Source organism: Cricetulus griseus, chromosome 8 (assembly GCF_003668045.3).
Source record: "Cricetulus griseus strain 17A/GY chromosome 8, alternate assembly CriGri-PICRH-1.0, whole genome shotgun sequence".
Classification (NCBI taxonomy): domain Eukaryota; kingdom Metazoa; phylum Chordata; class Mammalia; order Rodentia; family Cricetidae; genus Cricetulus; species Cricetulus griseus.
In genome coordinates, this window is record NC_048601.1 from 60,198,828 (window position 1) to 60,213,915 (window position 15,088).

At 39.4% G+C, this 15,088-nt stretch overlaps 1 pseudogene; it reads left to right on the forward strand.

Annotated features, from left to right (window-relative positions):
• Window positions 1-13,254: 13,254 nt before the first annotated feature.
• LOC118239295 lies at window positions 13,255-13,934 on the forward strand (annotated as a pseudogene).
• Window positions 13,935-15,088: the final 1,154 nt, after the last annotated feature.

Here is a 15,088-nt window from a genome sequence, read left to right on the forward strand (position 1 = left end):
CACAGTGAGATGGTTTCAGTACATCTGCAATAGTAGATTTGTGCTTATCATTCCAGGCTCCACTGGGGACATTGTGCTGATCCAGTCTCCAGATTCTTTGTTTTTGTCTCTGGGACACAAAGCTATCATCTCTTGCAAGTCCAGCGAGAGTGTCAATAAATTTGGCATAAATCTTATGCACTGGTATCAAAAGAAACCAGGATAGCTTCCCAAACTCCTGATGTATAATGAATTCCAGCTAGCATCTGGGATCCCTGCCAGGTTCAGTGGTGATGAAGTTGAATTAGACTTCACTCTCACCATCCACCCTGTGGAAGCTGATGCTATTCCAATCTATTACTGTCAGCAAGGAATAGAGCATCCTCCCACAGACCTCTGTGTCTCAGCAAAAACCTCCTAGGTTGCTGCATACTAAGGCTCAGTCCCTCAGATATATTTCCCTTGAGACACCTCAACTAGGGTCTGTGTAAGGTTTTTTAGAATAAAAGGAGGGAATGAACAATACCGAAAATTCTTATGCTCATGAGAGAATTTGTTTCCCCAGCCTATTTTATATTAAGTAATTTTGTTACAAATGAATGATGTCCCTGCTTATCCTTTCTCAAACAAGGCTTTTAGGTTTAATAATTTTTTACTTAGACAATTATTTGAAACTTAAAGAAACTTTACCCAGTCAATTAAATAAAAATAATTTTAAATATTAAACACTGTTAATGATCTGATTTCCAAATACTGCTTAATATTCTTCAACAAAGATTTATTTGTTCTGTTTTTGAGACAGGGTCTCACCATGATGTTCTGGATGTTCTGGAATTCACTATATAGAAAGGCTAGTCTTCAACTCAGAGATTTGGCTGTCTTTGCCTCATACGTCCTGGGATTAAAGGATGTCGAGCTTTTCCTTAAGTGTCTTTTCACCATTTGAGATTGTTCTGTTGAATATTCTCTGTTTAGAACTGTACCCCATTTTTAATCAGATCATTTGGTAGTTTGATGTCGAGTTTCTTGGGTTATTTGGATATTTTGGAGGTCAGCCCTCTGTCAGATGTGAGGTTGGTGAAGACTTTTCCTATTCTGTAAGCAGCCATTTTGTCTTGTTGACCATGTTGTTTGGTTTACAGAAATTTCTCAGGTAAAGGAGGTCCCATTTATTAATTGTTGCTGTCAGTGCTACTGGTGTTCTACTTAGGAAGTGGTCTCCTGTACCTATGCATTCAGGAGTATTTCCCTCTTTCTCTTCTATGAGGTTCATTGTGGATGGATTTATATTGAGGTCTTTGATCCATTTGGCCTTGAGTTTTGTGCATGGCAATAGATGTGGATCTGCTTGCATTCTTCTACATGTTGACAGCTAGTTATATCAGCATCATTTGTTGAATATATTTTCTTTTTTTCATTTTATATTTTTAGATTCTTTGTCAAAATTTACAGGTTTATAGTTATGTAGGTTGGTATCTGCGTGTTTTATTAGATTCCATTGGTCCCCCTGTCTGTTTTTATGTCAATACCAAGTTGTTTTCATTAGTATAGAACTATAGTAGAGCTTGAAATCAGGGATAGTGATGCTCTTAGATGATCCTTTATAGTACAGGATAGTTTTGACTATCCTGTTTTGTTTTTTTCCTCTTTCAAGGTTTCAAGGTTTGTGAAGAATTGTGCTGGGATTTTGATGCAGATTGCATTGAATCTGTAGATTACATTTGGTAGGATTGCCATTTTTACTATGTTGATCCTACCTATCCAAGAGCATGGGAGATCTTTCTATTTTCTGACATCTTCTTTGATTTCTTTCTTTAAAGTTTCAATGTTCTTGTCATACAGGTCTTTCACTTGTTTAGTTAGAGTTACCTCAAGATATTTTATGTTATTTGTAGCTATTATAAAAGGTGATGTTTCTCTGATTTCTTTCTCATCCTGTTTGTCATCTTTATATAGGAGTCTACTGATTTTTTTGAGTTGATCTTGTATCCTGTTACATTACTGAAGATGATTCTTAGTCGTAGGAGTTCCCCGTTAGGTTTTTTGGGGGTCACTTAGGTAAACTATCATATCATCAGCAAATAGTGAGAGTCTGACTTCTCCTTTTCCAATTTGTATCCCCTTGATCTCCTTTTGTTGTCTTATTGCTCTAGCTAGAACTTCTAGCTAGCTGGAGAGATTGGACAGCCTTGTCTTGTTCCTGATTTAAGGGAAATTGTATAGTTAGATATCCACACCGCCTGCAACTCTAGCTCTGACCATGCCCATTTAAGCATGGTCACAGGTGCAGAAGTGATGGAGTGGGTTTAGTTCTGGGGTCAGGGAAGAGGTGGTCTCTCTCTAGGAATTAAAAGCCTTGAACAAAATAAATCTAGAGAGAAACGTGTTTCTTTTATACTTGCATGTTATTTTTCATCATTGAGGGGAAGGTAAGGGCAAAATTTGAGCAGATTGGCACATCACAGATAAGTCTGAAGCAGAAAGCATGGTATGTACTCACTCATCTATGGAGTTTAGACAGAGAGCAAAGGATTCCCTGCCTATAATCCACAATGCCAGAGGAGCTAGGAAACAAGGAGGACCCAAAGAGAAGAAACATGATCCCACAAAGAAGGGGAGTAGGACAAGAACCCCTGAGCAAATTAGGAGCACGGAGGGGGGGAGGAAGGAGGTGGGAATTGGAGAGGGGGAATAGTGGAAAAGGGGAGGAAAACTCTAAGACTGAAACAGGGGAGGAATAGAGGAGGTCAAGAAAGGAGATGCCTTGATGGAGGGAGACAGTACAGGTTTGGGTAGAGGACTGGCATAGTCGAAATGTTTGGAGATCCACAGGGATGACCACAACTAATAATCTAGGCAGTGGTAGAGAGGCTGCCTTTGATGCCCTTCCCCTGTAGTAAGATTGATGACTACCTTAGTAACATTCCTAGAGCCTTCACCAAGTATTGAATCAGAAACAGGCACCAGCAGCTAAACACTGAGCCATACTCCTGGAATCTAGTTCTGGAGAGGGAGGAGGGATGAGCAAAGGAGTCAAGACTGTGCTGGAGAAATCCATAGAAACTGTTGCCCTGACCTAGTGAGAGCTCAGAGACCCTGGTCATAAAGCTTGGGAACCAGCATTAGATCGAACAAAGACCTCTGAATGTAGGTGACAGCTAGGCTGTCAAGGCAGTCTATGGAAAATCTAACAGTGAAGACAGTGATTGTCCCTAGATCACAAATGTACTTTGTGAGCCCATTCTCTATGGAGGGATACTATTGCAGCTCAGATATGGGAAAGAGAACCTGTGCACTCCCTCAAATGATGTGACAGTCTTTGATAATATCCTGTGGATGGCCTCATTATCCATGGGGAGTTGACAAGGGATGGGTTGTGGGATCTATGGGGAGCATGGGAGGATGGGAAGGTGAGGAAGTGGGGGGATAGGTATGTAAATGAGAGTTCTTCTAAAATAAATAAAATATGTCAAAAATTCTCTAACTTTTGTTCTCCCATTGTTGTCTATATATCTCAATCTTCTTAGTCATAAAACAAGAACATGGAGGGAAAGAAAAATCTGTGACACCATATGTTACAGTCAAGTTATTTCAGGAGCAGTGTTCCCATTGGTAGCACAAAGAGTCTGCCTCTAAGGTAATCTGGGTTATTGTCAGAACTGTCTTCTTAGGGACTGTCTGGTTAAGGAGGCTGGAGTTTTATTTGCTATAGAGTAAGTAGAGGCCATTTAGCATCCTATAGGTCACTTCAGTTCCCCTACTTGTGAGATTGTATGAAGTCAAAGCAGAAAGGAGATCTGAGAGCAAAACAGAAAGGTATCCTCACCCTTTGGTTGCTGACACTTCTCATCAAGTGAAGATAACCCTGGATTTCAATGGTCTCAAGCCTAAGGTCAGTAGGTGGATTCAATCTGGAGCCACCAATGTGTATGGACTTCTGTAGAGCCAGGGCTCTCTGAAGTTCCAGGGACTTACCTGACAGTGAAACAGCCTCTCTATAGCAGGGTTATTTACACTAAGGAGATGATGTCACAGTGAAGGCAGGTCTCCTTCATGTCCATGTTTCAGTCCTGTGATTTCTTTCCCCACTCATCATGCTCTCCAGAGTTGCCACCCAACCAGGACAATACTGATAGCAGGGTATGTGACAGAGAGGGTAGGAAGTTCTGCTCAGCACTCTGACTGTAAAGCTAAATGTGATCAGCAGAAACTGCTTGCATGCAATGAGGGAAATTATTGGTTCCAGGGTAGATCTTGTGGGTGTCAGACACTTGCCCACCACAGGGATAGGAATAGAAAACAAACTTAAGGCCAGGAGTCAACTAGTTTTCCGTGCTTCCTGTGCATATAACAGGCAGTGCTAACTTCCATGGACACAATTTCTCCAGTACTTCATCCTTTCTCACTTGTGTGCTTCATTCTATTTTCAATACATCTATATTAGTTTTCCACTCTATTATATTGAAAAATACATGTTATCTTTAAACTTTCCTCATGTCCTTCATTAATATTTTTTGTTTGAATTAGAAACAAGATTGTTTTACATGTCAATCCCAGTTCCGTCTCCCTCCCCTTTCCCCTACCACCCTGAAATTAAAACCCTACCTATCACATATCCTTTCTGCTCCCCAGGGAGGGTGAGGACTTCCCAAGGGGGTCATCAGAGCCAGTTGTATCCTTTGGATATGGTCTAGGACCACCCCATGTGTCTTGACTCAGAGAGTATCCCCTTTTGTGGATGGGCTCCCAGAGTCCACTCCTTTGCTAGGGATAAGTACTGATAAGTACAGGAGGCCCCATAGATTTCTGAGGTCTCCTCACTGACACCCACTTTTCTGGGGTCTGGATCAGTCCCATGCTGGTTTCCCAGCTACCAGACTAGGGACCAAGAGTTCCCTCTTGTTCAGGTCAGCTGTTTCTGTGGGTTTCATCAGCCTGGTCTGTACCCCTTTGCTCATCACTCATTCTTCTCTGCAACTGGATTCCAGTTCAGTTCAGTGATTAGTTGTGTGTGTCTCCTTCTGCTTCCACCAGCTGCTGGATGATGGCTATAGGATGGTATATGAGTCAGTCATTATTCTCATTATGAGGGGAGGGCATTTAAGGTAGCCTCTCCTCTGTTGCTTAGATTGTTAGTTGGTTTCTTCTTTGTAGATCTCCATTCATTTCCCAAGTGCCTGATTTCTCTTTAAACCAAAAACATCTCCCTTTATTAAGGTATCTCCTTTCGTTTTTTCTTCCATTCTTCCCCAGACTCAACCTTTCTGCTCTCTCATGTCTTCTTCACCTCTTCTCTTCACCCCTTCTCATTCTCCTAGCTCCCTCCCCCTCCACACATGCTCCCAACTTGCTCAGGAGTTCTTGCCCCCTTTCCCTTCTCCAGGGGAACATGTATGTCTCTCTTAGGTTCCTCCTTGTTTACTAGTTTCTCTGGCAATGTGGATTGTAGGCTGGTAATCCTTTACTCTATGTCTAAAATCCACAATTGAGTGAGTACATATCATGTTTGTCTTTTTTGTAACTGGGTTACCTGGCTCAGAATGGTTTCTTCTAGTTATATCCATTTGGTTGTGAATTTCAAGATTTCATTGATTTTCTTCTGCTGAGTAGTACTTCATTTTCTTTATGCATTCTTCAGTTGAGGGGCATCTAAGATGTGTCCAGGTTCTGGCTATTTCAAATAGTGTTGCTATGAACATGGTTGAATAAATGTCCTTGTATGAATGTGCTTCTTTTGGGTATATGCCTAAGAGTGGAATTGCTGGATCATGTGGTAGACTAATTACCATTTTCTTAAGGAGTCACCATACTGATTTCCAAAGTGGCTGTACAAGTTGGCACTCCCACCAGCAGTGGAGAAGTATTCTCCTTTCTCCACATACTCTTCATCTTGAATTGTCGTTGGTGTTTTTGATTTTAGCCATTCTAACAGGAATAAGATGGTATCTCAGAGTTGTTTTGATTTGCATTTCCCTGATGGCTCAGGATGTTGAGCACTTATGTGTCTTTAAGGCATTTTAGATTCCTCTCTTCAAAATTCTCTATTTAATACTGTACTCCACTTTTTAATTGGATTATTTGGTGTTATGGAAACTAGTTTCTTGATTTCTTTGTAAATTTTGGAGATCATCAATATTGTTTCTAATCTAAAGAAAAATACAGGAAAAATAATAATCAAAACCCCAAACATGCAGTATAAAGAGAACATATTAAGAGCAGAAAAGGTAAAAGGTCAAGTAACATATAAAGGCAAACCTATCAGAATTACACCTGACTTTTCCATGGAAACTCTGAAAGCCTGGAGGTCCTGGATAGATATTCTCCATACATTAAGCAAACACAGATGCCAGCCCTGACTACTATACCCAGCAAAGCTTTCAATCAATCAAAATTGAGAAAACAAGATATTCCAAGGCAAAACCTAATTCAAACAATACATAACCACCAACCCAGCCCTACAGAAAGTTCTGGAAGGAAAACTGCAACACAAGGAAGTTAACTACAGCCAGAAAATATAAGCAATAGATAATCCCACTTTACTAACAGCTGAAAGAAAAAAAGGGATGGAAACCCCCACACAATTTCACCACCACCACCAAATCCAGAACAAATGAAATGAACAATCAATGGTCATTAATATCCTTCAATATCAATGGTCTTAACTCACCCATAAAAAGACACATGTTAGAAGAGTGGATAAGAAGACATCATCCTTCCTGCTGCTGCATACAAGAAACACACCTCAACTTCAAAGACAGATGGTACCTAATAATTAAAGTTTGGGAAAAGATTTTCCAATCAAATGGACTCAAGAAACAAATGGGGATAGCAATCCTAATATCCAAAAAATTGGACTTTAAACTAAAATCAATCAAAAGAGCTGAAGGTGGTCACTTCCTACTCATCACAGGAGAAATCCATCAGGATCAAGTCTCAATTCTGAACATTGTCATCCCAAATACAAAGGCATCCACATTGGAAAAAAAAACATTACTAAAACTCAAATCACACATAAAACCGCCCACACTTAAAGTGGGAAACTTCAACACCCCACTCTTACCACAGGACAGAACACCAGACAGAAATTTAACAAAGAAATAAAGGAACTAATGGAAGGTATGGCCCAATTGGGCTTACCAGACATCTATAGAATATTCCATCTAAATACAAAACAATATACCTTCTTAGCACCACATGGAATCTTCTCCAAAATCAAACACATAATTGGCAACATAGCAAACCTCAACAGGTACAAAAAATTAAAATAATCCCCTGTATCTTATCAGAACACCATGCTTTAAAGTTAGAATACAACAACAACATGAATTGCAGAAACCTACAAACTCATGGAAATTAAGTAACACCCAATTGTACAATTCTTGGTTTGACGAAGAAAAAAAATAAATGAAAGATTTCCTAGAATTCAATGAGAATGTGGACACAACATACCCAAACTTATGGGACACTTTGAAAGCAGTGTTAAGAGGAAAGTTCATAGCACCAAGTGGCCACATGAAGAAACAGGAGAATAATCACACTAGAGATTTAAAAGCATAACAGAAAGCTCTATAACTCAAAGAAGCCAATACATCCCAGAGGTTTAGATGCCAGGAAATAATCAAATTGAAGTTTGAAATCAATAAAGTAGAAACTACTAGAACAATACAAAGAGTCAATGTAACAAAGAGTTGGTTCTTTGAGAAGGTAAACAAGATAGATAAACCTTTATCCAAACTTACCAAATGGCCCAGAGGGAACATGCAAATTAATAAAATCAGGAAATGAAAGGGGAACATAATAGCAAACACACAGGAAATTCAGAAAATCATTAGGTCATAATTTGAAAACCTGTATTCCTCAAAATTCTATAATCTAAAGGAAATGGACAATTTTCTGGACAGATTTCACTTACCAAATTAAATCAAGAACAGATAAGCAACTTAAGTAGACCTATAACCCCTAATGAAATAGAAGAAGCCATCAAAATCTCCCAACAAAAAAAAAGCCCATGACCAGATGGCTTCACTTGAGAATTCTACCAGAAATTCAAAGAGCAGCTATCACCAATTCTCCTCAAAGTATTCGACACAATACAGCAGAGGGGTCATTGCCAAAGTCTTTTTACCAACTTCAATAACCTTGGTACCCAAACCACACAAAGATAGAACTGAAAAAAGACCAATATCCCTCATGAACAATGATGCAAAAATAATCAATAAAATACTGTCAAATTGAATCCAAGAGCACATCAGAGAAATCATCCACCATGATCAAGTAGACTTCATGCCAGAAATGCAAGGATGTTTCAACATACGAAACACAATCGACCATAGAAATAGAATGAGGGAAAAAACCCACATGATCATTTCACTAGATGCCCAAAAAGCCTTTGACAAAATCCAATACCCCTTCATGATAAAGGTCTTGGAGAGATCAGGGTTAATAGGAACATACCTCAACATAATAAAAGCAATATACCGCAAGGCAGCAGCCAACATCAAATTAAATGGAGAGAAACTCAATGCAATTCCTCTAAAATCAGGAACAAGACAAGGCTATCCACTCTCTCCATACCTCTTCATTATTGTCCTTGAAGTTCTAGCTAGAGCAATAAGACAACCAAAGGAGATCAAGGGAATACAAATCAGAAAGGAAGAAGTCAAACTCTCATTATTTGCAGATGATATGATAGTCTACATAAGTGACCTGAAAAACTCTACAGGGAATTCCTACAGCTGATAAACACCTTCAGCAAAGTGACAGGATACAAGATTAACTCAAAAAAAAAAAACCAGTAGCTCTATTATACATGGATGATAAATGTGCTGAGAAAGAAATCAGAGAAGCATCACACTTTACAATTGCCACAAACAACATAAAATATCTTGGAGTAACACTAACCAAAAAAGTGAAAGACTTGTACCGTAAGAATTTTGAGTCTCTAAAGAAAGAAATTAAAGAAGATACCCAAAAATGGAAAGATCTCCCATGCTCTTGGATAGGCAGGATCAACATAGTAAAATGTCAAACATGCCAAAAGCAATCTACAGATACAATGCAATCCCCATCAAAATCCAACACAATTCTTCACTGACCTTGAAAGAACAATTCTCAACTTTATACGGAGAAATAAAAGACCAAGGATAGCCAAAACAACCCCGTACAATAGAGGAACTTCTTGAGGCATCACAATCCCTAACTTTAAGCTCTATTTCAGAGCTATAGTCCTGAAAACAGCTTGATATTAGCACAAAAATAGACAGATAAACCAATGGAATAGAGGTGAAAACCATGATATTAGCCCACACACTCCTACGAACACCTGGTTTTTGACAAATAATCCAAATATATACGCTGGAACAAAGAGAATATCTTCAACAAATGGTGCTGGCATAACTGGATGCAAACATGTAGAAGACTACAAATAGATCCAAGCATTTTGCCCTGCACAAACCTTAAGTCAAAATGGATCAAAGACCTCAACATAAACCCAGCCTCACTGAACCTACTAGAAGATAAAGTGGGAAATACCCTTGAATTAATTGGTACAGGAAACTCCTTCCTGAACATAACACCAGTGGCACAGACACTGAGATCAACAATTAATAAATGGGACCTCCTGAAACTGAGAAGCTTCTGTAAGGCAAAGGACACAGTCAGCAAGACAAAACGACAGCCCACAAACTGGGAAAAGATATTCACCAATCCCACATCTGACAGAGGGCTGATAACCAAAATATACAAAGAACTCAAGAAGCTACTCTCCAAAACACCAAACAATCCAATTAAAAAATGGGGTACAGAACTAAATAGACAATTCTCAATAGAGGAATCTAAAATGGCTGAAAGGCACATATGAAAGTGTTCAATATCCTTAGCCATCAGGGAAATGATAATCAAAACAACTCTGAGATACCATCTTACTCCTGTCAGAAAGGCTAAAATAAAAAACACCAATGATATTTTATGCTGGAGAGGATGCGGAGAAAGAGTAACACTTCTCCACTGCTGGTGGGAGTGCCAACTTGTACAGCCACTTTGGAAATCAGTATAGTGACTCCTCAAGTAAATGGGAATGAGTCTACCACAAGATCTACAATTTTGTTCAAATGACTGCAGATCCTGGAAAAACTGTTGCTGCTATTGATGCATAACATACTGCCCATATATATATATATATATATATATATATATATATATATGTATATATAATTTGAATTTTTGATAACTTTAGATGTGCTGTCAACTTTGGAAAAAAGTATCCCAGTTTACTGTGTTGAGTTGGCATTGTACAAATATTAACAGCCCTATTGGTCTAGAAATGTTGAACTTAATTTGTTTCCATTTGTACAGAGGTAATGCACTGTATTAAATATGTAAGGTCTTAAAAAAAAGAAAGAATTTTGAGAGCCCATCCTATGTGAAGGGATGCTCTCTTGGCCTGGACACAAGGGAAAGGGCCTAGGCCTGGCCCAGGATGATGTGGTAGACTTTGGGGAGCCCCTTTTGAGGGCCTTACCCTGCCTGGGGAGTGGAGGGGGTATGGCTAGGGGCAGGTGTGTTGTTGGCAGGGAGGGGAGGGAGAGGGAGAAGGGATTGACATATGAAACAAGCTTGTTCCTAATTTGAACTAATAAAAGAATAAAAAAAAAGAAAGTGTTCAACATCCTTAGCCATCAGGGAAATGCTAATCAAAACAACTCTGAGATACCATCTTACTTCAGAATGGCTAAAATTTAAAACACCAATGACATTTTATTCTGGAGAGGATGTGGAGAAAGAGGAACACTCGTCCGTTGCTGGTGGGCATGCCAACTTGTACAGCCACTTTGGAAATCAGTATGGCAACTCCTCAGGAAAACAGAAATGAGTCTTACACAAGATCCAGCAATTCCACTCCTAGGCATATACCCAAAAGAAGCACATTCATACAACAAGGCCATCTGTTCAACCCTGTTCATAGCAGCATTATTTGTAATAGCCAGAAACTGGAAGCAGCATAGATGCCCCTCAACCGAAGAATGGATAGAGAAATTGTGGTATATTTACACAATGGAGTACTACTCAGCAGAAAAAAACAATGGAATCTTGAAATTTGCAGGAAAATGGATGGAACTCGAAGAAACCATTCTGAGGGAGGTAATCCAATCACAAAAGACAAACATGATATGTACTCACACATATGTGGGTTTTTGACATAGAGTAAGTGGTTACCATCCTACAATCCACACTGCTAGAGATACTAGTAAACAAAGAAGACCCTAAAAGAGACAAACTTTGTCCCCTGGAGTAGGGGAAAGGGTCACCTTCCCCTGAGCCAATTGAGAATGTGGGAAGAGGGGAGGGAGTTATGAGAGTGAGAAGGGAAGAAAAGGAAGGAGGCAGAGGTCATGAGGAAGCAGAAATTTTGCATCAGGTGTATATTAGAAGAAAGGACATATGGCAGGTAGGATTTTTAGTTGGGGGGTGGTAGAGGAGGAAGGGAGGGAGAAGGGAACTGGGATCGTCATGTAATTCAATCTTGTTTGTAATATATATATATATATATATATATATATATATATATATATATATGAAGGTGTGCCATTGTTGAAGTAGGTGTTGCATTGTTGGAGGAATTGTGTCACTGTGGGGCAGGCTTTGATGTCTCTTTTGTTTAAGCTTTGCTCAGTGTGACACTCAGTCCAATTTTTGTTGAATGCAATGTACAGTATTCTCAGCTACTTATCCAGCACCATGTCTGCCTGCACACTACCATGTGTCATCATGATGATAATGGATTGAAACTCTAAACTATAAGTGAGCCAAACCAATTAAATATTTTTTCTTTGTAAGACTAAAAAAAAATCCCTTACAAGGTGGGGGAGATAAAGAATTTTTGAAAAATTAAAAAATTTTAAAACAGTTCATATGGCTGTACATGTGTCTTGAGAGTGGGCTTAGTGTTTGGTAAAGTAAGCTTTTAGTAAAAAAGAGTTAAAATTGTTAAAATAGTTCAATATTTCAAAAAATCACAAGAACTTGTAATAGATGTTAAATAACTGACCATAAAAATTTATTAATTTGATTCAAGAAATATGTGGTTAACTCTGGATCATTTCATGTTTTGGATTTCTGCATCACTGTGCCAAGTAATAACAATGCCATATGTTTGGGCTTGTTTAAAAAAACATTCCCTGAGAAAATGTTTCTATAAAAAACTTCGCTTGAGATTTGCAAAATACACTGAGATTCAAACTGCCTCTGTGTTTGTTTCTGTTTGTCACTGCCAAATCCTTATCCACTTAGTCTTTGAGGACATTCATCCCATGGGACTCCCATACCTGACTGGGGTAGTCCATGGGAATGGGAAGAAAGAAACTGTGGGAGGGGAAACTGTGGTCAGGATGTAAATAAATGAATAAATTTAACTAATAAAAATTCAAAACAAACAAATTAACAAACAACCCCAAATGAGCCTGGAGGGTTTACCATGTGGCCCTTTCTTGGGGACAGTCAGGCTACAATCTATTTCAGTCCTTGAGAGGGGAGTACCAAGTTTCACTCAGCTCATGAATTTTAATGGTGTTATGTGTGGACGTGAGGGTCTAGGGCCTTTCTCCCTGTCAAATACTTGGATTGGAAATGTTTGAGTTTCCCTTGTATTATATACATAATGTTCCCCATTGTCAATGCATACAGTTCAGGCACCATGAAAGAGCTAACCTTGGGTTTGTCTTAAAGGCTGCATTCCTGTGTGGAGTTGATGGTGAGTGTCCAGAGGGAAAAAAGGCCAGTGTCATAATTTGCCTTGCGTTTCAGACAGTGGCATTGCCAGGATTTCTGATACTGTCATCCAGTTGGGATTAGAAAGCTGAGCGGTTTTATGACTGGATTGATTCTAAGTTTAGGTTTCCAGCCTCCTTCTTTATTCCATGCTCACAGCTCACTGCCTTTTTTGCCTGATGACATTTAGATTAATTCCTCTTAGTAAAGCCAACTTCCCCTTATTTTTTGCTCTGTCTTATTAAACCTGATTGTTTCTCTTTTTGAGAAGTATTACAATGCAAAATATGGTGGTGTTATCAGATGCAAATATTAGTTTAGGCAGTAGAGAGGGCTTAGTGGTTAAGAGCCCTTCCTGCACTCCAAGAGGACCTGGGTTCACAGCAATTAAGCTTTTCTGAGCTGATTTGCATATTGAGGCATTAGCCACAGTGCAGATTCCTCAAACCATCTTTAAAGGTAGCTTGCCAGTGCCTAAGATGCAGCCTGTCTCTACTTCAGATATCAGAGATGGGATCAGCTGCTCTCCTGCTGTGGGTACTGCTGCTCTGGGTTCCAGGTAAGAGGATGCAGTGTTGGGCGTATCCATCTTGGCCATCATTGTTTTTTATGCTTTGGTGTCATGAGCATTGAAATTAGGTTGTCTCATTAGTTTTAATTTTCTCTTTTATTTTATAGCTCTTTAGAATGTAGCTCATGACTGCTGTTACAGATTCCTCATGAATGATAGTTTTATACTGGCCTGCTTTCAGTATATCTGTGACAGTAATGTGTTCATCATTCCAGGTTCCCCTGAGCATGCTGTGCTAACTGTGTATCCAGCTTCTTTGATAGTGTTTCTAGGGCATAGGGCCACCATCTCATGCCAAGACAGCCAGAGTGTCACTATGGGAACTATTGATTTTATAAGTTGATATCAACAGAAACCAGGACAACCCCCCAAACTCCTCATCTATGGAGTATCCAAGATAGCATCTGGGGTCCCTGCCAGGTTCAGTGGCAGTGGGTCTGGGACAGACTTCACCCTCACCATCCATCCTGTGGAGGCTGATGATGTTGCAACCTATTACTGTCAGCAAGGTCTAGTGGTTCCTCCCATAGTGCTCAGGGCTGAACCAAACATCCTGGGGTTGCTGTTCACTGAAGCTCAGTCACTGAGCTGTTTCTCACTAGACATCTCAACCATGTGATTCTAGAAATCTTGTTTGTAAAAACCATAAAGCTGTGAAATAGAGATTTTAAAAACTGATTCGTGTGTTTGTCCCACATTTTTCATTTTGCTTTCTTATTAAATTCTTCCTTTCAAAGCATTTTTTGGTGTGTGTTCAAGATGCTGAGTAGACAATTATTTTAAACATACAGGAAAATTTTCTCAGTCACTCAAAATAATCAGCGCTTTAAATATAGAAGGTTCTTGGTTGTCTTGCAGATATAAGCTGACATTCTCACTCTTATGTCACATTTCTACTTTTAATTACTTGAGATGTCAAAAGTTGCTTTTCAGAGGGCCATGCATACAAGCCTCCTGCAGCTGATTTATTGCTTATCTTCTGATTTTTATCTCTGTGTGTCATTAGCCGCTCTTTTCTTTGCATCCAACACTCGGATATTTTTTTTTCTGTAATATCTTCCACAATGTGGACACATTCTTTTTTTTGCCTCCTTTCACCTTTTGCTATTATCTGTTGTGGGTAGAGTGCAATGTCTAACTATATATCCAGAGCTGACCTGGAAATTACTCTCAAGTGCCCAGTGATCCTGAACTGGTAGTTCACATGCTCCTTCCCTCTGACTATTATTGGATTACATGACACCATGCCCAGCTACTCTTCATTTTTCTAGTTGTTCTACCATTGCAGGTGCATAGATTCTAGATGCCCAAGAGTGCATAGTCAAGATCATGGAGGTTTACTGCCTAGTCACCCTTGTCTTCTACATGAGTCTTCTTTGATTTCTGCATCCTCCCCATGTGGAGTGGGAAACCTCAACATGGGGATTCCTAGCATCTTCTCTAAGATGCACATCTCTGAGTTTTTCAAGTTTACAGTTATAGTTTAGGATAGTGAACCTATATTGTTATTAGTTTCCTACTGCTTCATACCAAGTTAATACAAATGTAGTGGCAACCACAGCACCTATAATCTGAGAGTGTATGTGTCTGGGTCCTAGTCAGGTCTTATAGGTGTTGTTGTCAAGGCTGCACTCTCATCTGGGTACTCAGAGAGTCTTATCCCAAGGCCTGGGAGGGAATTTGGACCATCTCTTTTAGATGTGTCTTTCTGTAAACAGGGCAGCAAGGAAATGTCTATGGAGCTGAATACTACCCAGTCTTGCACACATACTC